General features: G+C 36.7%; 3 long non-coding RNA genes across 3 annotated transcripts; all 3 read right to left on the reverse strand.

The window, feature by feature from the left end:
• Window positions 1-4982: 4982 nt before the first annotated feature.
• On the reverse strand, window positions 4983-14495 carry LOC139995582 (uncharacterized). The gene is made up of 6 exons (XR_011802009.1): window positions 14343-14495; window positions 13738-13826; window positions 13121-13635; window positions 5340-5575; window positions 5187-5258; window positions 4983-5108 (listed from the first exon to the last, which is right to left on the reverse strand). It is a non-coding gene; the product is annotated as an uncharacterized lncRNA (long non-coding RNA).
• Window positions 14496-16037: 1542 nt separating this feature from the next.
• On the reverse strand, window positions 16038-16592 carry LOC139995639 (uncharacterized). Its single transcript, XR_011802027.1, has 2 exons — window positions 16303-16592; window positions 16038-16238 (listed from the first exon to the last, which is right to left on the reverse strand). It is a non-coding gene; the product is annotated as an uncharacterized lncRNA (long non-coding RNA).
• Window positions 16593-17271: 679 nt separating this feature from the next.
• On the reverse strand, window positions 17272-17957 carry LOC139995638 (uncharacterized). The gene is made up of 3 exons (XR_011802026.1): window positions 17849-17957; window positions 17404-17648; window positions 17272-17335 (listed from the first exon to the last, which is right to left on the reverse strand). It is a non-coding gene; the product is annotated as an uncharacterized lncRNA (long non-coding RNA).
• Between the last annotated feature and the right edge of the window lie 9414 nt (window positions 17958-27371).

Consider the following 27371-nt stretch of genomic DNA (forward strand, 5'->3'; position numbering starts at 1 on the left):
AACGTTATGTGCTACTACCGTATAGCGTATGACGTTATATGGTACTTCATTATAACGTATAACGTTGTACACTATTACGTTATAACGTGTAACGTTATATACTACTATTGTATAACGTATAACGATATGTAGCATTACGTTATAACGTATAACGTTATATAGTATTACCATGTAACGTATAACGTTATTTGGTTTTACGTTATAACGTATAACGTTATATGTTATGACATTATAAGGTATAACGTATTACATTATTTGGTATTACGTTCGAATGTATGACGATATATGATATTACGTTATAACGTATAACGTTATATACTATTATGCTATAACGAGTATCGTTATGTACTACTACCATGTAGCGTATGACTTTATATGGTATTTCATTATAATGTATAACGTTATATACTATTACGTTATAACCTTTAATGTTATATACAACTACGTTATAACGTGCAATACGTTAAACTAAATTATGAACTACGTTATATACTACTACCGTATAACGTATAACGATATGTTGCATTACGATATAACGTATAACGTTATATACTATTACTTTGTAACGTATAATGTTATATAGTTTTACTGTATTTTCGTCCAGTCGCGGGGAGACGTTCGCGTTATAGCGCGTCAACGGGAGTCGTAAATTCCCGCTACGATTGCACGAATCGACACCACGAATTGGACGATCCCCTTATTTCTTGTGGGAGAATAAAGGGTGATTGGGTTGGAATATAACTGGACTTCACAGTTATATTATATATGTATTTATTTACACTGGATTACAGACCGTGTTTGGAAAGCGTGGTGATGAATCCGAAGGTTGCTAGACGTGGTAGTTAGAGAGGCGAGAACTTGACTGACATGATGAGTATTAGATCCGTAGACTTGACTGTCCGCGGGATATTAGAACAGTGGACTTGACTGTCCAAGGAATCTTAGAGCAGTGATTGACCCGTCTCGTACTATTTAGGAAGAAAGCTCGTTGTGGGTGTATCCTTGATGAACTAAGAACGCGGATTCGTAGTTCACACTTTTCGGTAGAAAAGTGAGGGTAACGATCCGCGATGCCCATTGGGTATTCCCAATGTTAATGAGTTAAATGCGAGGGGACAGTCCTCGGCAAATATGACTCACTTTGTTTCTGTCCTTGGGAAAAACCCGCTACCTCGCTGGGCAAACCTCCGCTTTTTCCGTAATGAGTACGTGCGTGCAATAAACATAAGGACCCTTTTAAGGGACCACTAATAAACCGAATATCTGCAAAGAATGCAATTTTAGTGTTAACAGATGTGGTCTATGGTGGTTCCTTGGGTTTATTGCGGGTCAGTGTAACGATGTGCAGGCCTCGGTGACCTGACCATGAGGGACGTCGCAGGTACCGACTCACGCGACGTAACAATTACGTTATAACATGTACCGTTATATACTACTATCTTATAACGTATAACGATATGTAGCATTACGTTATAACGTATAATGTTATATACTACTACCGTATAACGAATAATGATATGTAGTATAACGTTATATACTATCACCATGTAACGTTTAACGTTTTGTAGCATTACGTTGTAACGTATAACGTTATGTAGCATTACGTTGTAACGTATAACGTTATATGCTATTACGTTCTAACGTATATAGTTATATAGTATTACCAAATAACGTATTATGTTATATAGTATTGCCTTGTAACGTATAACGTTATTTGGTTTTACGTTATAACGTATAACGTTATATGGTATTACGTTATAAGGTATAACGTTATATACCACTACGTTATAACGTATAACGTTATGTAACATTACCTTCTAACGTATAACATTATATACTATGATGTTTTAACGTATAACGTTATGTGGCATCACGTTATAACGTATAACGTTATATACTATTACCATATAACGTATAACGTTATGTAACATTACCTTCTAACGTGTAACGTTATATACTATGATGTTTTAACGTATAACGTTATGTAGCATTACGTTATAACGTATAACGTTATATACTACTACGTTATAACGTATAACGTCATATAGTACTACGTTATAACGTATGACGTTATATGGTATTACGTTATAACGTATAACGTTATATACTACTACGTTATAACGTGTAACGTTATGTACTACTACCTTATAGCGTATAACGGTATGTAGCATTACGTTATAACGTATAATGTTATATACTACTACCTTATGACGAATACTGATATGTAGCATTACGTTGTAATGTATAACGTTATATGGTATTACGCTATAACGTATAACGTTATATACTATTACCTTATAACGTATAACGTTATATACCAGTACGTTATAATGTAAAACGTAATATTCTATTACATTATAACGTATAACGTTATTTGGTATTACGTTCTAGCGTATAACGATATGTGATATTACGTTATAACGTATAACGTTATATACTATTATGTTATAACGTATAACGTTATATACTATTACCATGTAACGTTTAATGTTATGTAGCAGTACGTTATAACGTATAACGTTATATGCTATTACGTTCTAACGTATAAAGTTATATAGTATTACCAAATAACGTATTATGTTATATAGTATTGCCTTGTAACGTATAACGTTATTTGGTTTTACGTTATAACGTATAACGTTATATGGTATTACGTTATAAGGTATAACGTTATATACCACTACGTTATAACGTATAACGTTATGTAACATTACCTTCTAACGTGTAACGTTATATACTATGATGTTTTAACGTATAATGTTATGTAGCATTACGTTATAACGTATAACGTTATATACTATTACCATGTAACGTACAACGTTATTTGGTTTTACGTTATAACGTATAACGTTATATACTATTACCATGTAACGTACAACGTTATTTGGTTTTACGTTATAACGTATAACGTTATATACTATTACCATGTAACGTACAACGTTATTTGGTTTTACGTTATAACGTATAACGTTATATACTATCACCATGTAACGTTTAACGTTTTCTAGCATTACGTTGTAACGTATAACGTTATGTAGCATTACCTTATGACGTATAACGTTATATACTACTACGTTATAACGTATAACGTCATATAGTACTACGTTATAACATATGACGTTATACGGTATTACGTTATAACGTATAACGTTATATACTACTACGTTATAACGTATAACGTTATATACTACTACGTTATAACGTATAACGTTATATGGTAATACGTTATAACGTATAAAGTTATACGGTATTACGTTATAACGTATAACGTTATATACTACTACGTTATAACGTATAACGTTATATGGTAATACGTTATAACGTATAAAGTTATATAGTATTACGTTATAACATATAACGTTATATGGCATTTCATTATAACGTATAATGTTATATACTATATTACGTCATAACGTGTACCGTTATATACTACTACCATATAACATATAACGATATGTAATATTACGTTATAACATATAATGTTATATACTATGATGTTTTAACGTATAACGTTATGTAGCATTACGTTATAACGTATAATGTTATATACTATTACGTTATATATATGTGTGTGTGTATGAGTGTGTTTTATATTATCGAACACTCTATAAAATAAACTACTCAAAACAATAAATAACGCTATCGAAGAATTACAAAACATTTGTCATATTAAAATCACACACAATATAAAATATATATATATATATATATGTATATTCACACGAACAATACTATTGTCACTTTAAAGTAATAATAATAACAATAAATTAATAAATAAATGTTCTAATTGCGGTAGAATAAGGAAAAACAAGCGACAGAAAATTACTTCGATATCAAACAAAACTAAAGACCCGCCACTATAATCTCACTGATGACATTTATGAGCGCCCATGTTAGATTTACACGCGACACAATACAACGCGTTATGGCGACAGGAATACTAGGGATTAATGGAAATCAGGCGCAAGAAACAAATCATGAAAACACATTATTCTTTAATAAATTCTACGCGCAACTACATTGCCAAATATAAATGTAAATATATATATATATATATAATTAATTAAAAAAGGGGAAATATAAAATTAAACACTATCGAAGAATTACAAAACATTAGTCATATTAAAATGACACACAATATAAATATATATATACATATATATGTATATTCACACGAACGATACTATTGTCACTTTAAAGTAATAACAATATTAATAAATAAGTGTTCTAATTGCGGTAGAATAAGGAAAAACAAGCGACAGAAAATTACTTCGATATCAAACAAAACTAAAGACCCGCCACTATAATCTCACTGATGACATTTATGAGCGCCCATGTTAGATTTACACGCGACACAATACAACGCGTTATGGCGACAGGAATACTAGGGATTAATGGAAATCAGGCGCAAGAAACAAATCATGAAAACACATTATTCTTTAATAAATTCTACGCGCAACTACATTGTCAAATATAAATGTAAAAATATATATATATATATATAATTAACTAAAAAAGGGGGAAATATAAAATTAAATACACATACATTTAACAAAAAAAAAATAACCTTACAATGTATATATATATATTGAACAAAAAAAAAAAAAAACACAACAAAATGCATCTAAAAAATATATAATAAGGAACCTGCGATTGTCAAACAACGAGCCAGCGAAATTGGAGCAGCTACACCAAGTCAAAATCGAAGCAAGGAGCTCCAGGACAAAGTTCGCTGAACTCACGCATACACCAATAACGCACAACAAGGGAAATTCCCTTTCTCCCAGAAGCATGGTGACGAAGATGTGCCTCCAGAACCTCTCCGAGAATTTCATTTACAAAACGAACTTTTACACAACGATCGGTATCAACGACTTCAACCAGAGGGGGCTCCCACTCCAATACGACGGTCTCTGCATCGAAGAAACTCTCATCGACAGTAACAAAATTGTCAAAACTCAACTCCGATGGAAAATCCACGGCCTCGGCATCAATGTCGAATATTTCCTCCGACCACTCTGGTACTTGTGGTTCATCACAGCGCCGCATGCGTTTGATGGGTCTTTCGAGTCGCCCATGGGTTCTTCGGAATCCCTCTTTCGCTTGCGCTGAAAACAACACAATATAGTTTAAATAGAACGAAACAGAACGAATCAAGCGGATTAAAAACAAGACAAAATACGCACCAGAGAAGTCTGGATAGGAACCCCTGATGGAAATGCCTCCGCAAACATTGTTCAAACGTCGATCACCGAAGCCTAGAGAAACAGGAAAAGGAAAAAGGATCAAAATCACGAAAACAACCATAATATGCAAATATCCATTTAAACCAAACTTACGCAAACTAACTCGAAGGAGGAGGCCCTTGTTGTGGGAGAGCAGCGGATCGCGCGTGTTGCCCGAGCAAACATCGAAATGATAATGCTGCTGCAGCCGCCAGCCCTTGCACGCGCCGAAGAAACACAGGTAATTCCCACGGTACAAACGTGGAAGTTTCTCGAAAAAGATTAGACCAGCATGGCACGCTCCAAGTCTCCTAGACGCTAGCTCAGCAGAAACACTGGACCGATGGGAACTAAGTCGAGATATGGAACTTACATTCTCTCATGTACGATTTCTGAAAGCCCAAACTGCAAAATCCCGATTCCCACGGAAGGGTACCCCCAGTGGGCCACCACCACCACTACCACCTCGAGGGGATGGCATTATAAATAAGCGTAGCAACATAGAGCAGCGTGCATTACTATAAAAGTTCTTTATTATTAAAGTGCTCATTTTTATAAAAAGGTCGATTATTATAAAAGTGTTCATTCTTATTAAAGCGCATTGTTATAAAAGTTCATTTTTTTATAAAAGTCCATTACTATAAAAGTTCATTTTTATATAAAAGTTCATTATTATAAAAGTCCATTATTATAAAAGTTCATTATTATAAAAGTCCACTATTATAAAAGTTCATTTTTATAAAAGTCCATTGTTATAAAAGTTCATTTTTATAAAAGTTCTTTATTATTAAAGTGTTCGTCATTATTAAAGTCCATTATTATAAAAGTGTTCATATTATTATTAAAGCCGATTATTATGAAAGTGTTCATTCTTATTAAAGCGCATTATTATAAAAGTTCATATTCTTATTAAAGTATCCATTATTATTTTTGCGTTTCGGCGGTTTTTAGTTGTTCAAAAAAAAAGAGAGAAGAGTCGCGACTAAGAAAAAATTATTTTTGAAGTTCACATTCCATCTCTTAGACACAAAGAAAAAACACATTGTAATTGCGGTATTAATCCGGTTAGTAATTTGTAAACCGTGTATCGAAATAAATAAATAAAGTAAAAGTTTGATAATAAATTATATCCGAGTTCGAGAAATAAACCCAGAAATAAAAACACCGACGACCATCAGAGCAGACGAAGTAATGGCACCCGACAGCACTTGTTTCTCAAGGTAAGAAAATTAATTCTAAAAAATTTCCTTCTTCTCTGATAATTTCGTTGCACTCGAGAATTACCTATCATCGATCTCGTTTTATTTCCGTGAACGGTTTGAAGGTAAAATCACTATTTTAAACTTTAAACAAAAGGGTTGTTCGCTGTGTTGGCTCGTGCAAACGGTGTTTTCAGCTACTGAAACACCCACTGATCTTCGCATTCCTCCTCCCATTGTTGGCAAAATATTGCCCGTCTTTGGGCAAGGCTTGCGAAATCACACAAGTTCCACACAGAGAGGACCATTAAATACATCGTTGACGTCGATCGAAAATTAAGAGCAATACCGGCATTGCTATTAACCGATTTTCTTGCCATCATTGCATGCAATTATAAAAAAGGAGAGAAATAGTAGAATAATTTTCTTTGAAAATTTAACTGAAGGATCGTTCGCTGTGTTGGCTTGTGCAAACGGTGTTTTCGATTATCGAAAACACCTATCGATCTTCGCATTCCTCCTCCCATTGTTGGCAAAATATTGCCCGTCTTTGGGCAAGGCTTGCGAAATCACACAAGTTCCACACAGAGAGGATCGTTAGAATCATCCTCGATAATCAAACCCAAAGGCAAGAAAATCGTGGCAATAGAATCCATCGTAACAAATGAACTGAGCTTTGGTTCTAACACCAAACTATTATAGCGAAATTAAAAGAGAAGAAGAAGGCAAACGTAAAAAAAAAAAAAAAAAATAATTTCATATCAAGCAACGAAAAATTTGACATTCAAATATTGTACCCAGGTTTAATCCTCTCCCGTGCTAGTATCCCTGCGCATAGCAGGTTAGCCGAAAAGTGGAATCGGTTTTGCCAGTAGCACTAAACTCTAGTCGACGCTACCCGTAACGTTTGAAATAAATAAAAATTTGAAATAGTCCTTAGACTATTTCTGGTGGCAGCAACTACCGTATTAATCAGAAATCCAAATAAATAATTCATACACAATAATATCATTTCAATATTTTCCTTCCGACTAAACTCTAAATCAAAAGAAAAAATTTTTACAAAATTTCAATCTCAACTTGACAAAACAAATAAATACGTAACAGAAAAAATTTTTGGTGGCAGCGGTGGGATACGCTCCACAGAGGATTGAAGCTCTTACGAATATCAACTAAAAAAATAAGTAGGAAAATGTCGACTGCCCGAGATTCGCTAGGTGAAGATACGCTTTTGGCGTTGACGGAAAAATTGAAAGCGTGGGACGAAAATTTCCGTGTATTGACCGACATAAGCTCAAGACTAATTAAATTAGAAGATGACGTGCGCCTAAGCAGACAAACGAACGAGACCGAAATACCCGTACCATCACCGATAACACCGCGAGAAACAAGACTGACCGATAATTATCAACCGATTAAATTAAAGGACGCGATTGAATCAGTACCAGTGTTCGACGGATACCGACCGTCTATGTTCCAATTCTTGAGATCATGCGAGCGAGCGCGAAGTATGATTCCTAGGCATCAAGAGCCTCAGTTAGTAAAACTATTAATGAATAAACTTCGCGGACACGCGTTTCTCGCCGTAGAGGACCATGAGGTAGAGACCTTAAACGATTTCGGGAATAAATTAAAAGATATGTTTGGCCCAGGAAAAACCGTTAACGAATACAGGGGAGAGTTGGGAACGGTATTCCAACGACCAGGAGAAAATATATTAGATTACATCGACCGCGTCAGAAACCTCAGATTAGCTATAATTGATGGAGAAAGAAGTCAGTACGGTTCCATATCACAAGACGTCCAAGATACGATCGATTGGGACACGAGGGAGGCTTTCGTCAAGGGGCTCCCGAACGAAGTATATTTACGAGTAAAGTTATCAGAATACCAATCCTTAGAAGACGCGTATCGCCAAGCCGTAAAAGCAACGCGGGAACTAAAACAAGTAAACGACAGAATGCGATACCAACGTCCGACATTCTCGAGTAATAATAACCGAAACAACGCTCGTCCTTCTAATAACAATTACACCGGGAACAACCGAAACAACGTTAACCGTCCTAATAATAACTACACCAGGAACAACATCCAAGATCGAAGATCGGTACCTCCATCGCAGAATTTTTCGAATACTACGAGACAAAATATCACATGTAATTATTGTAAAAAACCCGGGAATTTAGTGAAAGATTGTTACAAATTTAAAGCCCGAGTAGACGCCGGATTAATCGTACCCTATACCTCAAGACCATCAGAAAACCAGACACGTCCTTCGGGAGAATGGGGCGAGCCACGAAGGAACGATACGCCGAATCGCCCAAGAGTACAGGTGGCAACCAGGACCGGCGCCGACGGCAACAAACAGAACGAGGGCAGCCGCCCCCGCGAGATCGACTCCACCACCCATAACGAGAGACAGAGGGAACGCAATGCCGACCGTAAGGTCGAACGAACAACCGTTAAATACTGTGGGGGAGTCATCCCACAACCAAACGAGGTCGCAAACGGAGAATCCGGAATCTCAAGACAAAAGGGAAAGAGTGAAGCACAAGCAACCGGCGAAGGAAAATCACCAAGAGTCGGACTCAGATTCGGACAACGACCTCTCCGGATTATTTCAATAAAGCCAAATAATTCTCTATGTACTCCAACCGCGCGAATAGTGTCCCCAGATTTAAAAACCAAGACGAGTTTATTACTGGACTCCGGATCAGAAATCAATATTATCAAGAAACCTGCCTTACTCGCTTCAGCAATCATCAACGAGCAAGAATCGATAGAAGTTCGAGGAATCACGGCAACGAGCCTGGTCACCCTAGGGCAGACAGTAATACAGGTTGATGGCCATCCAGTTATTTTTCATGTAGTTGATGACTCATTGCTGATCGATCAAGACGGAATCCTAGGATCCGAATTTTTTGCAGGTTGTAAAGCTCGTTTAGATTATGAGGAAAAGCATATCAAATGGGGAAATATTTATATACCCTTCGACACTAGAGAAAAAATAATTATACCGAAGCGAAGTTCAGTAACATGTTCAATTAATATTGCGAATCCGGAAATAAACGAGGGATTTATTCCAAAAATCGAGCCAATTAAGGGAGTCTAATTTGATAACGCAGTTGTGAGAAACTACAAGGGACGAGGTTACCTAGGGATAATAAATACCACATCAAGAGACTACGAATTTATCACTCCTACTATGGTAATCAAAGAATTCGAAAATACCACCTCGCTCCCTAGCATGACGTGCAACGTGATCTCGAAATCAAAGGAAAGCAGATTCGACGAAATAATCAAATTATTACGGCTCGAACACTTGAATAAAGAAGAGAGAAAAAACGTCGAGGAATTAATACAGAAGAATCAAGTCAGATTTCATCTTCCAGGAGACACGCTGGAAGGAACAGAAATCCTAGAGCATCGAATAATTACGACGGACGAGGTACCAATAAATGTCAAACAATATCGTTATCCGCCTGCACATAGAGAAGAGATAAATCGCCAAATTCAAGAATTACTGGATACTGACGTCGTGGAACCATCGATATCTCCATACAATTCTCCGTTATGGATTGTGCCGAAAAAACCAGATTCACAGGGAAATAAACGATGGAGACTGGTTATCGATTATAGAAAGCTTAACGATAAAACGATTGGCGATGCTTATCCCCTACCCAACATCACGGAAATACTAGATCAATTGGGAAGTGCAAAATATTTTTCCACGTTTGACTTGGCGTCAGGCTTTCACAAGATCCGAATGGCACGAGAGGATGCCCACAAGACCGCATTTTCAACACCATACGGACATTTTCAATTTAAAAGAATGCCTTTTGGATTAAAAAATGCTCCAGCAACATTTCAACGTTTGATGAATTCAGTGCTATCAGGATTGCAAGGAATAGAGATGTTTGTCTATCTGGATGACATAGTGATTTATTCGAGGTCTCTCCAAGAACACGAAATCAAATTTAATAAATTAATGGAAAGACTGAGGAAAGCTAAATTGCGATTGCAACCCGATAAATGCGAATTTCTACGCCATGAAGTGAATTATTTGGGACATGTGATCAGTGAAAACGGAGTTAAACCAGATTCAAAGAAAATCGAGGCAGTACTAAATTTTCCACGACCAAAGAAAGCAAGAAACATCAAGCAATTTCTAGGATTAGCGGGATATTACCGGAGATTCATACCTAATTTTTCCAAAGTTGCAAAACCACTAACACAATTGTTAAAGAAGGACATTCCCTTCAAGTGGCAGGAAACTCAAGAAAATGCATTCAACTCTCTAAAAACAACTCTCACGACAGAACCCATTCTACAATATCCGGATTTTTCCAAACCCTTTAACCTTACTACAGACGCATCAGGATACGCAATAAGCAGTGTACTGAGTCAAGGGCCAATCGGAAAAGATTTACCAATCGCATATGCCTCAAGACTATTAAATTCCGCCGAACAAAACTACTCTACCATAGAAAAGGAGTGTCTGGCAATCGTTTACTGTACGATGCATTTCAGACCATACCTGTATGGTAGAAAGTTTACGATAATAACCGATCACAAACCGTTAGTATGGATGAATTCCATTAAAGATCCCACGTCGAGAATTTGGAAATGGAAGTTGAAATTGTCGGACTTTGAATTTGATATCCAATATAAAGAAGGTAGAGCGAACGCGAACGCGGATGCATTATCCCGAAATCCGCCAGAGATGTGCTTGCCAATCAGGAAACGAGAAGAAGATTCGCCAGATCGATATCCACATCTAAAAAGATTTCAATTGGATACCTCGACCGAGGACTCTCCGATATTCGAGGCTAAGCCACGCGTATTGTCGCATTACGATAAACAGGGAAAACCTACTCGAAAGCATCTCACCATAGAAGAAACACCCGTAAAATATTTTGACGAAGCACTAGCCGAGCTCGATCGAGAAAAAGAAAACACGGATACAACAAGCGAAGAAGAGCCCTCCACTGAAGATCCAGAACTAATTCAACAACGAGAAAAGGACACGAGACCTACGATAATCGCGGAACTAAGAATTTCAGAAACCCGAGACTCAATTACGAGAGTAAATGACCATAGAATAATATTTATAGATGTACATGGGAATCCGATAGATAAAGGAGCATTAGAAATGAAGGAGACGGGAAAATTGCCTCGTTACGAAGATTTAATGTTAGAGAGGGCAAGATTGATCCGGGAAATACATCGTATCCCTACCGATAAAGGAAAATAGAAATATTCCAATAACACCAGAAAATTTATTAAACTCGCTAAGATCTCTACTAGATATAGTAAATGAAAAACAATTAACATCCTTTAGCATCTGCAAAGGAAATTTAGAAGAGATACCCTGGCGGCATACAATCAGAAAATTAAAAGAAATATTTATGGAAAAAACCTTAACCATCACTATCTGCACTGGGGAAGTAATTACCCCGCCTGTGGAAGCACGAAATAACATAATAAGAGAAAAACACGAATCATCCGTAGCAGGACATAAAGGAGTAACGAAGACGTATCAAAGAATACGACAATGTTATTATTGGGAAAATATGAAGAAGGAGATCCAGGAATACGTAAGAACATGTAAAGAATGCCAATTGAAAAAGTTAACTAGAATAAAAACAAAGCAACCAATGGTACTCACTGATACACCGGGAAGGGCTTTCGACAAAATTAGTATGGATATCGTCGGTCCATTACCAAAGACAGCAAAAGGAAACGAATACATATTAACAATTCAAGATTTATTAACAAAATATTCAATCGGGATTCCGATAGGAGGAATATCTTCAGCCGAGATAGCGGACGCTTTTATAAAACGATTTATTTGTCGTTTCGGGTCACCGAGAGCTATTCTTACCGATCAAGGAAGAAACTTTACATCCTCACTAATGAAGAAAATAGCAAAAAGATTCCGCATCAAACAATATACCACGACGGCATATCATCCACAAAGTAACGGTTCAATCGAAAGATCTCACCACGTATTGATTGAATATCTCAAGTTATATATCGAAAATTCCAGAAATTGGGACGAATGGGTGGAATTAGCCATGTTTTCCTATAACACCTCTGTACACGAAGGAACGAAATTCTCTCCGCACGAATTAGTCTTTGGACACTTGGCCAGAGAACCCACTGGCGAAATATTAATCGAAGAAAACATGGAACCAACTTATACGGAATATCTCAGAGACCTGTTCGATAAAATCAACACCGTGCAGCAAACAGCAAGAGAAAATTTGATAAAATCCAAACTAAGATCAAAAGAATATTACGACAGACGAATTAACCCTCAAAATTTCAAAATTGGAGATCTAGTATACTTACTAAAGGAACCTAGCAAAGGAAAGTTTTCCGATCAATACACAGGACCGCATAAAGTGCTAGAAATCTTGCAGAACCAAAACGTCAAGATTGAAGTAAATGGGATTCCGCGAACAGTGCACTTAAATAAGTTAAAACTAGCGCATAATCGAAATAAACGATGAATAAAGTGATTGCAGTGGGCAACGTAGTGCAGTAGTGTATGTTGTGGTGCTGTTCGTCGAATAATACAGATAGCGAAAACCTAAAAGAAAAAAGGGAAAATTATTATGTGTGCTTCAGTTATCGTTTAAATATAAAACGTGTTAACTCAATGAATAATTAACTAGTGAAAGTGGAAGTTACCCTGTGAACAAGAAAGTGTATGTGCAAATATAGGTTATGATTCCTTGTTCGTGGAACGTAATGTGTGACAGCTACCTAAAATAAGTGAATAAATTAGTTTCAATTGTCTCAGTGCAAAATACAAGGTTACTAAATGTTATAACTATATTGTGGTTAAATCAAAAGGAGGTGTGACACTGTTCGTCGAATAATACAGATAGCGAAAACCTGAAAGAAAAAAGGGAAAATTATTATGTGTGCTTCAATTATCGTTTAAATATAAAACGTGTTAACTCAATGAATAATTAACTAGTGAAAGTGAAAGTTACCTTGTGAACAAGAAAATGTATGTGCAAATATAGGTTATGATTCCTTGTTCGTGGAACGTAATGTATGACAGCTACCTAAAATAAGTGAATAAATTAGTTTCAATTGTCTCAGTGCAAAATACAAGGTTACTAAATGTTATAACTATATTGTGGTTAAATCAAAAGGAAGTGTGACACTGTTCGTCGAACAATACAGATAGCGGAAACCTAAAAAGAAAAACGAAAAATTATTATGTGTACTCCAATTATTGTTTGAATATAAGACGTGTTGATTCAACAAATAATTAAAAGAGTGAAAGTGAAAGTTACCTTGTGAACAAGTAATCATCATACAAGAAGGTTTACGTGCAAAATAGGTTATGGATCCCTGTCTGCGGAACACCATGTACGGCAGCCAGCTGAAAATAAACGAACGAGTTAACTTTAATAGCCTTAATGCAAAATACAACATTACTAAATGTTATAACAAAACTGCGGAAGCATGACACTGTTCGTCGAATAACACAGACAGCGAAAACCTGAAAAGGAATAGAAGATTATTACGAGTGCTCCAATTACTGTTTGAATGTAAAACGTGTTAGTTCAACGAATAACTGAAACAGTGAAAGTGCAACTTACCTCGTGAACAATCAATCACCATACAAGGAAGTGTACATGCATGAATTTCGCAGATTAATAAGAAGAAATAAAATAGCTGATAAGTATAGAAAGCGGTTAGGAAAATAATTAAGATAGATTAATTGAGAGTTAGTAATAAATATAACCGGAGTAAAAGGATATTTTATCATGTATTAATCTACCTAGTATTGTTATATTATTATATCTAACATGTAGAAGCGGATTTTGTAATGCACAATAGCTGTCGCGCACACAATGCATTATACACATATTAAATTAAATAAATTAAACAGTACCTTTAAGGCCACAGATACAAGACAATTGAAGGCAACCGTAGTAAGTATCCAAGACATATCGAAGAATCGGATGATATTGTGGGAATGATCCAGGTAAGCGTCGCAGCATCGAAAGAGTAGAACCTGAAGAATCACAGACAATGTTAATCCAATAAATAAATTTTAATCACTAATAAGGGAACTAATACACATCATACATAAAATAATAACAAATAGCAAGTACAAGCAATAATAAATTAATAGGGAAAATAAGAAAGGTCAATAAACACAGAAATAGGTTAGAAATTAATCAAGATAGACTAACTAAATGTTAACAACAAGACATGACTGAACTCGGTACAAAGGAATAAAGTTATGCTACACGAAAATGACTGGTAACACAATACACAAAGCATTAACTAAATTAAATGAGAGTTATATAAATGCAAGTCACGACTATTACATTAAAGTAGCACGCGGTATTTCCACACACAATATCATGAAACACAAAACAATATTACAAAACACTACTAAATAAAATCATAATGATTAATAATTAGTTAGCTATTTCGACAACACACTACTGTTAACATTAAACCAACGCCATACCAAAGATACACGCGAGCGACCATGTTGAAAAATTCGTCGCGCGCCCCCCACACATACACACCTCACACGTATAATAGCCAATACAATGTAATACAGCATCATAATAGCAATGTTAGGTACTAAAAAAAAAAAAAAAAAAAGAGCGAGAGAGATAAGGAAAATATATATATTAAATAACAACTAACATAATCATAACACAATATATATATTATATTATATACAGGGATACAATATTCGTACAAAAACAATTTTTTTATATATATATTAACTGTTTTATATGTATGTACAGAAGGGGCGACGAGTTCATCAACCCTGACATGGAGGACCCAGATGGGTCCGTTCCCGCATTCGATGTGGAGGCGACGGAGGATGTTCAATCTTGCCTCTGTGTCCGGTTGATACGCTCCGTCTACCATTTCAATGACGGCTATCTTTGTCAATACTGTTTCGACAACTTAGATCCAGACGACCAGTACCTATGTGACGAGCCGCCCACTCATTTCCTGTGCGGAATACCTGCAAGAAGACATATAAAATACTGTCGCATGTGCGATATAAACCTAGCGGACGTACAACCCGCTATATCATGCATCCCACGCATGATCGGTTACAATAATCTGACTCACCTTGAAAGATACTTTTTAGTTCAAGGAATAGCATTCCGCACCGTAGAACCATAAAGTACTTGTATGCTACGCACAAAACCAAATACCTATGCTATCCACCTGTAAACAAACAACATTTATAACTATGCATGTAATTTTACTTATGTTTGCCAATATATAAACACGCATGTTGTAAAGTGGGTGATGTTTATAACACTCACTTCCATTGATAATGCGAATGACTCATATTTACCATTACACGCACATATATATATATTCAAAAAACAAACTACATTTGTTATACTGACTCTATTGATAATATATACATATATATATTTATAACGATAAAACAAATCTCATTACTTACCAATACGTATGCATATATGTATATAATTATAACCCAAGTGGCTTTCATAAAATTTATTTTAACCGATGACATATATGTAAAACCTAAAATAAAAAATATATAAATATAAAAAATTTTTTCTTTTTTTTTTAATGATAATAAAAGGTTATTCTTATTTCTAATAAACTCGAGAGTAAGAAACGATTTAATAAATTGTTAATAGGAAGATGAATCACCTGGTCATCGTACTTACCCTCATCAAAATAGCATATGGCCTGGTAGGATACGACTGCAATGGCAACCACCTCAACGTTACCACCATCTCTCTAAACTCCATCGGGGACTGCAGCATACAGCCTGCGATGACAAAAACCCAAGATGTTTATATTCAACTACTACAACTCTCGGAATTCGAATTTACCAGTGTAAGGCAATGCAAGGTGCAGATAACTCGAATTGTATATTACTGTGGCATGCACTCCCACACATCGGCAGTGCATAACGGATTCGCTGAATACCTCCATGAAACAACCGCCCAACAATGTGCAAGGATGCACCAAGACGGCACGTTTTCATTCGGACCACAAAACATTATAGTAGGCTTAAAAGATAATGTAACAGAAATAAGGTCGCTTGTCCTAGCCGGCAAGCTAACAGACGACGGCAGCTGCCAGGGAACACAGTATGTAGACCCATATGGGAGCTGGGAAAGAGTCGTCATACAAGCCACAGTAAAGATAAGTTTAAGATCAGCAGTTGTGCCAGTACGGATCGAAGCAAACAAAATCTTACTGAAATCAGGAACGATATGCACCTTTAGCGAAGGAAACTGTCTAGACGCTGAGGACGGATACACTTATTGGCAACCACAACCGCCCTCACCATGCAAATTTGATCAGTACGATGTGCTATATGAAGGAATTGCTGCAAAAATCCAGGAAATAGGAACCAACAGGGAACCAACACAACCAATTTATGCATTAACAACACAGGAAGTAACGTTCGCGCTGACTAAAACTGGAGAACAGCCACTGTGTGGATATACCCTACTATCCACTGAACACCCCAAATTGTTCCTGTTAGAAACAACAAGAGGAAATACGTTCATTTTCAAAAGCAAGACAGCAGTCGAAAATCTGGATATATTCGCATATGTCAACTCAAAATTCATTTACGTAGAGAAACATATCAAACGACAAATGACAACGTTATACCACGATATATTGACACAAAGATGCACCACACAGAAGAAACTAATAGAGAATGCCTTAAGCTTAGCAACCTTACTGCCCGACGAATTCGCGTACACCATAACCAAAACCCCAGGACACATGGCTCTGATTGCAGGAGAAGCGGTCCACATAGTCAAATGCATTCCGGTACAAGTAAAGATACGACATACAACAGAATGCTACTCGGAGCTACCCGTTTGGCAAGGGAATCGCACCGCATTTCTAACGCCAAAAACACACATCATAACGCAACACGGAAACCATAGAGAATGTAGCGCAGTACTACCCACGTTATACAACATCGACGGACTCTGGCACAAATTCGTACCAAAACCCATGGAAGCAATCGCACCACAGGAACTCCGCCCGGACGTGCGCCAAACGTGGCGATATTCAGCACCATCGTCATTGGCCACGAGCGGAATATATACCCAAAAGGACCTGGACGCACTACGGGACCACGTCATGTTCCCGGCAGAAAAAACTGCAGTCTTGAACACATTGGCCAGAGGAGCGACAGGAAAAACAATCGTCCCTGGAACAGTAAACATCCTGGGAATGATGGACGAAAACACATTGACGACAATAGCGAAAAATACCGTATCAAGCTTATGGACTGGTTTCATGGAATTCGGAACTGTCAGTGCAGCAATATTTGGAATACTCATAATATTTAAATCAATCAAGACCATAATAGATATAGCCATACACGGATACCAGTTACGTGAAACTTACGGATGTGGAATCGCCCTATTAGGAGCAATATGCGGCTCAGTCACCCACCTGCTATTATACCTCAAAAGAAGACGAAATATCGACGATCAAACAACACAACCTCAAGGGATATCGATAACACCGGTAGTAACTCAACAGCCAACGACATCTACATCCGCCATAAACGAGCTCAGAGACACCATCAGTCAAATTTCCTTTGGAAATTTGAACTCCAAGGGCGGGGGTGTCACGTCCCGCGCTCCGCACGAGCCGTAACGAGAACAAGAAACCACTCTATACACAAATCTAAATAAACCTACCAATAACCGATTTGCAATTTGAAAACCTATGGTTCAATATAATATAATATAAACCCAACCAGTATAAAATAAAATAAATAGAACCAACTAATGGATTGAACGAGTCATGAACCAAACAAACAAACCAGGAAATAAGAATAACTACAGAAAGGGAAATGATTGAAACGCCAGGAATATATGTATATATAAATATATTTTAATCAATCAACGCTGCAACAACTCGGAGAGTTACATATAAGTATAAACATATATGCCAAACATGTAATAACCTAGTAAATATTAGAGTCAGTACTTCCAATACTATGCAACGAATACAATATTATCAATTTATGAAATATATGTATATATGAAATCAAAAAAAAAACTAATAGTCTAACGAATACATAAAAACATACAATGTTAAAGAAATAAAGGTTACATTATCAGAAATATATATATGTGTGCGCATTCTACATTATTAAATCAAATCAGTAATCTAAGATAGGTACTTAAAACTAGCCTATATTCCGATAAAGAGTTATAAAATAGGAACTACATTACGAAACATGCATGTCTATATATATAGTATATATATATAAATAATCTATATTCTAAACTAAACTACTACTAATAATCTATAAAAGAAATAGAACACACAACGTAACACTTGGGACTAAGTAACAACTTGTCGATAGGCCAAACGTTCAAAATAATTAACACCGCTGCCACCAAAAATTTTTTCCCTGTTACGTATTTATTTGTTTTAAGTCAAGTTGAGATTGAAATTTTGTAAAAATTTTTTTTTCTTTTGATTTAGAGTTTATTCGGAAGGGAAATATTGAAATGATATTATTGTGTATGAATTATTTATTTGGATTTCTGATTAATACGGTAGTTGCTGCCACCAGAAATAGTCTAAGGACTATTTCAAATTTTTATTTATTTCAAACGTTACGGGTAGCGTCGACTAGAGTTTAGTGCTACTGGCAAAACCGATTCCACTTTTCGGCTAACCTGCTATGTGCAGGGATACTAGCACGGGAGAGGATTAAAGCTGGGTACAATATTTGAATGTCAAATTTTTCGTTGCTTGATATGAAATTAAATTTTTTTTTTTTTACGTTTGCCTTCTTCTTCTCTTTTAATTTCGCTATAATAGTTTGTTGTTAGAACCAAAGCTCAGTTCATTTGCTACGATGGATTCTATTGCCACGATTCTCTTGCCTTTGGGTTTGATTATCGAGGATGATTCTAACGATCCTCTCTGTGTGGAACTTGTGTGATTTCGCAAGCCTTGCCCAAAGACGGGCAATATTTTGCCAACAATGGGAGGAGGAATGCGAAGATCGTTAGGTGTTTTCGATAATCGAAAACACCGTTTGCACAAGCCAACACAGCGAACGATCCTTCAGTTAAATTTTCAAAGAAAATTATTCTACTATTTCTCTCCTTTTTATAATTGCATGCAATGATGGCAAGAAAATCGGTTAATAGCAATGCCGGTATTGCTCTTAATTTTCGATCGACGTCAACGATGTATTTAATGGTCCTCTCTGCGCGGGACTTGTGTGATTTCGCAAGCCTTGCCCAAAGACGGGCAATATTTTGCCAACAATGGGAGGAGGAATGCGAAGATCAGTGGCTGTTTCAGTAGCTGAAAACACCGTTTGCACAAGCCAACACAGCGAACAACCCCTTTGTTTAAAGTTTAAAATAGTGATTTTACCTTCAAACCGTTCACGAAAATAAAACGAGATCGATGATAGGTAATTCTCGAGTGCCACGAAATTATCAGAGAAGAAGGAAATTTTTAGAATTAATTTTCTTACCTTGAGAAACAAGTGCTGTCGGGTGCCATTACTTCGTCTGCTCTGATGGTCGTCGGTGTTTTTATTTCTGGGTTTATTTCTCAAACTCGGATATAATTTATTATCAAACTTTTACTTTATTTATTTATTTCGATACACGGTTTACAAATTACTAGCCGGATTAATACCGCAATTACAATGTGTTTTTTCTTCGTGTCTAAGAGATGGAATGTGAACTTCAAAATAAATTTTTCTTAGTCGTCACTCTTCTCTCTTTTTTTTTTTGAACAACTAAAGACCACCGAAACGTAAAAATAATAATGGACTTTAATAATGACGAACGCTTTAATAATAAAGAACTTTTATAAAAATGAACTTTTATAACAATGGACTTTTATAAAAAAAAAAAAAAAAATGAACACTTTTATAATAATCGACCTTTTTAACAATGAAAATGAGTACTATAATAATAAAGAACTTTTATAGTAATGCGCTTTAATAAGAATGAACACTTTTATAATAATCGACTTTTAATAATGAGCCCTGCTCTATGTTGCTACGCTTATTTATAATGCCATCCCCACGAGGTGGTGGTGGTGGTGGTGGTCCACTGGGGGTACCCTTCCGTGGGAATCGGGATTTTGCAGTTTAGGCTTTCAGAAATCGTACGTGAGAGAATGTAAGTTCCATATCTCGACTTGGTTCCCATCGGTCCAGTGTTTCTGCTGAGCTAGCGTCTGGGAGACTTGGAGCGTGCCATGCTGGTCTAATCTTTTTCGAGAAACTTCTACGTTTGTACCGTGGGATTTACCTCTGTTTCTTCGGCACGTGCAAGGGCAACCGTTCCATGCTGGTCTAGTCTTTTCGAGAAGCTTCCACGTTTGTACCGTGGGAATTACCTGAGTTTCTTCGGCGCGTGCAAGGGCTGGCGGCTGCAGCATCATTATCATTACGATGTTTGCTCGGGCAACACGCGCGATCCGCTGCTCTCCCACAACAAGGGCCTCCTCCTTCGAGTTAGTTTGCGTAAGTTTGGTTTAGATGGATATTTGCATATTATGGTTGTTTTCGTGATTTTGATCCTTTTTCCTTTTCTTTTTTTTTTTGTTATTTCTCTAGGCTTCGGTGATCGACGTTTAAACAATGTTTGTGGAGGCATTTCCATCAGGGGTTCATACCCAGACTTCTCTGGTGCGTATTTTGTCTTGTTTTTAATCCGCTTGATTCGTTCTGTTTCGTTCTATTTAAACTATATTGTGTTGTTTCAGCGCAAGCGAAAGAGGGATTCCGAAGAACCCATAGGCGACTCGAAAAGACCCATCAAACGCATGCGGCGCTGTGATGAACCACAAGTACCAGAGTGGTCGGAGGAAATATTCGACATTGATGCCGAGGCCGTGGATTTTCCGTCGGAGTTGAGTTTTGACAATTTTGTTACTGTCGACGAGAGTTTCTTCGATGCAGAGACCGTCGTATTGGAGTGGGAGCCCCCTCTGGTTGAAGTCGTTGATACCGATCGTTGTGTAAAAGTTCGTTTTGTAAATGAAATTCCCGGAGAGGTTCTGGAGGCACATCTTCGTCACCATGCTTCTGGGAGAAAGGGGATTTCCCCTGTTGTGCGTTACTGGTGTATGCGTGTGTTCAGCGAACTTTATCCTGGAGCTCCTTGCTTCGATTTTGATTTGGTGTAACTGTTTTAATTTCGTTGGTGCGTTGTTTGATAATCGTAGGTTCCTTATTATATATTTTTTTTTAGATGCATTTTGTTATGTTTTTTTTTTTTTTTGTTCTATATATATATATATCCATTGTAAGGTTATCCTTTTTTTTTTGTTAAATATATGTGTATTAAATTTTATATTTCCCTCATTTTGTTAAGGTTGTCTTTTTTTTGTTTATGTTTATTAAATATATATGTATTTAATTTTATATTTCCCCCCCTTTTTTTTTTGTTAAATATATATATATATTTTTACATTTATATTTGACAATGTAGTTGCGCATAGAATTTATTAAAGAATAATGTGTTTTCATGATTTGTTTCTTGCGCCTGATTTCCATTAATCCCTAATATTCCTGTCGCCATAACGCGTGTTATTGTGTCGCGTGTAAATCTAACCTGGCCGCTCATAAATGTCATCAGTGAGGTTATAGTGGCGGGTCTTTAGTTTTGTTTGATATCGAAGTAATTTTATGTTGCTTGTTTTTCCTTATTCTACCGCAATTAGGACATTTGTTTATTAATATTGTTATTATTACTTTAATGTGACAATAGTATTGTTCGTGTGAATATACACACACATATATATATATATATATATATATATATATATATATATTTATATTGTGTGTGATTTTAATATGACTAATGTTTCGTAATTCTTCGATAGCGTTATTTATTGTTTTGAGTAGTTTATTTTATAGAGTGTTCGATAATATAAAACACACTCATACACACACGTATATATATATGTATGTATATATACATATTTCTTCTGGCAGTGTAGTATTTATACCAAATGAAATGTTAATTATTTATTTTATATTAACTTCATTTAATAAGATAGAACACACACATGCGCACGTATATATGTATATATTTCTGGCAGTGTGATTTTCATTTAGATTCTTTAGCGATGTAATGTTGTGTATTTGAGGTTATGTGTCAATTATTTGATTTCATATATACATATATATCTTGTATTGTGACAAAATAGTACTGAAAGTTTTATTTCCAAATTATTGTGTGTTTAATGTGTTTTTACTTATTTGTGTTCGATGGTAGAATTTCTGTATGCAAGTCTTCAAGTCATTGCGGAGTTAATTATTTTGAACGTTTGGCATATCGACAAGTTGTTACTTAGTCCCAAGTGTTACGTTGTTTGTTCTATTTCTTTTATAGATTATTAGTAGTAGTTTAGTTTAGAATATAGATTATTTATATATATATTTTATATATAGACATGCATGTTTCATAATGTAGTTCCTATTTTATAACTCTTTATCGGAATATAGGCTAGTTTTAAGTACCTATCTTAGATTACTGATTTTGATTTAATAATGTAGAATGCGCACACATATATATATATTTCTGATAATGTAACCTTTATTTCTTTAATATTATAACATTGTATGTTTTTATGTATTCGTTAGACTATTAGTTTTTTTTTGATTTCATATATACATATATTTCATAAATTGATAATATTGTATTCGTTGCATAGTATTGGAAGTACTGACTCTAATATTTACTAGGTTATTACATGTTTGGCATATATGTTTATACTTATATGTAACTCTCCGAGTTGTTGCAGCGTTGATTGATTAAAATATATTTATATATATATATATTCCTGGCGTTTCAATCATTTCCCTTTCTGTAGTTATTCTTATTTCCTGGTTTGTTTGTTTGGATCATGACTCGTTCAATCCATTAGTTGGTTCTATTTATTTTATTTTATACTGGTTGGGTTTATATTATATTATATTGAACCATAGGTTTTCAAATTGCAAATCGATTATTGGTAGGTTTATTTAGATTTGTGTATAGAGTGGTTTCTTGTTCTCGTTACGGCTCGTGCGGAGCGCGGGACGTGACAACGGTCATTTTTCTTCAAAATCGACGAATAATCGTGTTTTGCGAGTTGTTGGGCTTCTTGCGAAGCTTAATACGGCGTGCACTCTGCTCTGCGCGCAAAATGCAGTAATTTGGGCCTTCAAACGTCGAAATATCTCAATCGGGAAGGAAATTACGGTCATTTTTGGGCAAAATCGACGAATGATCGAGTTTTGCGAGTTGTTGAGCTTCTTGCGAAGCTTAATACGGCGTGCACTGTGTTCTGCGTGTAAAATGCAGTAATTTGGGCTTTTAAACGTCGAAATATCTCAATCGGGAAGGAAATTACGGTCATTTTTGGTCAAAATCGACGAATGATCGAGTTTTGCGAGTTGTTGGGCTTGTTACGAAGCTTAATACGGCGTGCACTCTGTTCTGCGTGTAAAATGCAGTTATTTGGGTGCTTAAACGTCGAAATATCTCCAACGCGAAGGAAATTACGGTCATTTTTCGTCAAAATCGAAGAATGATCGAGTTTTGCGAGTTGTTGGGCTTGTTACGAAGCTTAATACGGCGTGCACTATGTTCTGCGTGTAAAATGCAGTAATTTGGGTGCTTAAACGTCGAAATATCTCCAACGCGAAGGAAATTACGGTCATTTTTCTTCAAAATCGACGAATAATCGAGTTTTGCGAGTTGTTGGGCTTCTTGCGAAGCTTAATACGGCGTGCACTCTGTTCTGCGTGTAAAATACAGTTATTTGGGTGCTTAAACGTCGAAATATCTCCAACGCGAAGGAAATTACGGTCATTTTTCGTCAAAATCGAAGAATGATCGAGTTTTGCAGGTTGTTGGGGTTCTATCGAAGCATAATATGGCGTGTACTACGTTCTGCGCGTAAAATGCAGTAATCTGGGCCTTCAAACGTCGAAATATCTCAATCCGGAAGGAAATTACGGTCATTTTTGGTCAAAATCGACGAATGATCGAGTTTTGCGAGTTGTTGGGCTTGTTACGAAGCTTAATACGGCGTGCACTACGTTCTGCACGTAAAATGCAGTAATTTGGGCGTTTAAACGTCGAAATATCTCAATCGGAAAGGAAATTACGGTCATTTTTCGTTAAAATCGACGAATGATCGAGTTTTGCGAGTCGTTGGGCTTGTTTCGAAGCTTAATACGGCGTGCACTACGTTCTGACCGTAAGATGCAGTAATTTGGGCGTTTAAACGTCGAAATATCTCAATCGGAAAGGAAATTACGGTCATTTTCCGTTAAAATCGACGAATGATCGAGTTTTGCGAGTCGTTGGGCTTGTTTCGAAGCTTAAGACGGCGTGCACTACGTTCTGCACGTAAAATGCAGTAATTTGGGCGTTTAAACGTCGAAATATCTCAATCGGAAAGGAAATTACGGTCATTTTTCGTCGAAAGCGACGTATGATCCAGTTTTGCGATTTGTTGGGCTTGTTACGAAGCTTAATACGGCGTGCACTATGTTCTGCGTGTAAAATGCAGTAATTTGGGCGTTTAAACGACGAAATATCTCAATCGGGAAGGAAATTACGGTCATTTTTGGTCAAAATCGACGAATGATCGAGTTTTGCGAGTTGTTGGGCTTGTTACGAAGCTTAATACGGCGTGTACTACGTTCTGCGCGTAAAATGCAGTAATTTCGGCGTTTAAATGTCGAAATATCTCAATCGGGAAGGAAATTACGGTCATTTTTGGGCAAAATCGACGAATGATCGAGTTTTGCAGGTTGTTGGGGTTCTATCGAAGCATAATATGGCGTGTACTACGTTCTGCGCGTAAAATGCAGTAATCTGGGCCTTCAAACGTCGAAATATCTCAATCCGGAAGGAAATTACGGTCATTTTTGGTCAAAATCGACGAATGATCGAGTTTTGCGAGTTGTTGGGCTTGTTACGAAGCTTAATACGGCGTGCACTATGTTCTGCGTGTAAAATGCAGTAATTTGGGCGTTTAAACGACGAAATATCTCAATCGGGAAGGAAATTACGGTCATTTTTGGTCAAAATCGACGAATGATCGAGTTTTGCGAGTTGTTGGGCTTGTTGCGAAGCTTAATACGGCGTGCACTCTGTTCTGCGCGCCAAATGCAGTAATTTGGGGCTTCAAACGTCGAAATATCTCAATCGGAAAGGAAATTACGGTCATTTTTCGTTAAAATCGACGAATGATCGAGTTTTGCGAGTCGTTGGGCTTGTTTCGAAGCTTAATACGGCGTGCACTACGTTCTGCACGTAAAATGCAGTAATTTGGGCGTTTAAACGTCGAAATATCTCAATCGGAAAGGAAATTACGGTCATTTTTCGTTAAAATCGACGAATGATCGAGTTTTGCGAGTCGTAGGGCTTGTTTCGAAGCTTAATACGGCGTGTACTACGTTCTGCACGTAAAATGCAGTAATTTGGGCGTTTAAACGTCGAAATATCTCAATCGGAAAGGAAATTACGGTCATTTTTCGTTAAAATCGACGAATGATCGAGTTTTGCGAGTCGTTGGGCTTGTTTCGAAGCTTAATACGGCGTGCACTACGTTCTGCAGATAAAATGCAGTAATTTGGGCGTTTAAACGTCGAAATATCTCAATCGGAAAGGAAATTACGGTCATTTTTCGTTAAAATCGACGAATGATCGAATTTTGCGAGTCGTTAGGCTTGTTTCGAAGCTTAATACGGCGTGCACTACGTTCTGCACGTAAAATGCAGTAATTTGGGCGTTTAAACGTCGAAATATCTCAATCGGGAGGAAATTACGGTCATTTTTCGTTAAAATCGACGAATGATCGAGTTTTGCGAGTCGTAGGGCTTGTTTCGAAGCTTAATACGGCGTGCACTCTGTTCTGCGCGCCAAATGCAGTAATTTGGGCGTTTAAACGTCGAAATATCTCAATCGGAAAGGAAATTACGGTCATTTTTCGTTAAAATCGACGAATGATCCAGTTTTGCGAGTCGTTGGGCTTGTTTCGAAGCTTAATACGGCGTGCACTACATTCTGCACGTAAAATGCAGTAATTTGGGCGTTTAAACGTCGAAATATCTCAATCGGAAAGGAAATTACGGTCATTTTGCGTTGAAATCGACGAATGATCAGGTTTTGCGAGTCGTTGGGCTTGTTTCGAAGCTTAATACGGCGTGCACTACGTTCTACACGTAAAATGCAGTAATTTGGGCGTTTAAACGTCGAAATATCTAAATCGGAAAGGAAATTACGGTCATTTTCCGTTAAAATCGACGAATGATCGAGTTTTGCGAGTCGTTGGGCTTGTTTCGAAGCTTAATACGGCGTGCACTCTGTTCTGCGCGCCAAATGCAGTAATTTGGGCGTTTAAACGTCGAAATATCTCAATCGGAAAGGAAATTACGGTCATTTTTCGTTAAAATCGACGAATGATCCAGTTTTGCGAGTCGTTGGGCTTGTTTCGAAGCTTAATGCGGCGTGCACTACGTTCTGACCGTAAAATGCAGTAATTTGGGCGTTTAAACGTCGAAATATCTCAATCGGAAAGGAAATTACGGTCATTTTTCGTTAAAATCGACGAATGATCAGGTTTTGCGAGTCGTTGGGCTTGTTTCGAAGCTTAATACGGCGTGCACTACGTTCTACACGTAAAATGCAGTAATTTGGGCGTTTAAACGTCGAAATATCTCAATCGGAAAGGAAATTACGGTCATTTTTCGTTAAAATCGACGAATGATCGAGTTTTGCGAGTCGTTGGGCTTGTTTCGAAGCTTATTACGGCGTGCACTACGTTCTGACCGTAAAATTCAGTAATTTGGGCGTTTAAACGTCGAAATATCTCAATCGGAAAGGAAATTACGGTCATTTTTCGTTAAAATCGACGAATGATCGAGTTT

The sequence above is a fragment of the Bombus fervidus genome, chromosome 16, assembly GCF_041682495.2.
Source record: "Bombus fervidus isolate BK054 chromosome 16, iyBomFerv1, whole genome shotgun sequence".
NCBI classification, from domain to species: Eukaryota; Metazoa; Arthropoda; class Insecta; order Hymenoptera; family Apidae; genus Bombus; species Bombus fervidus.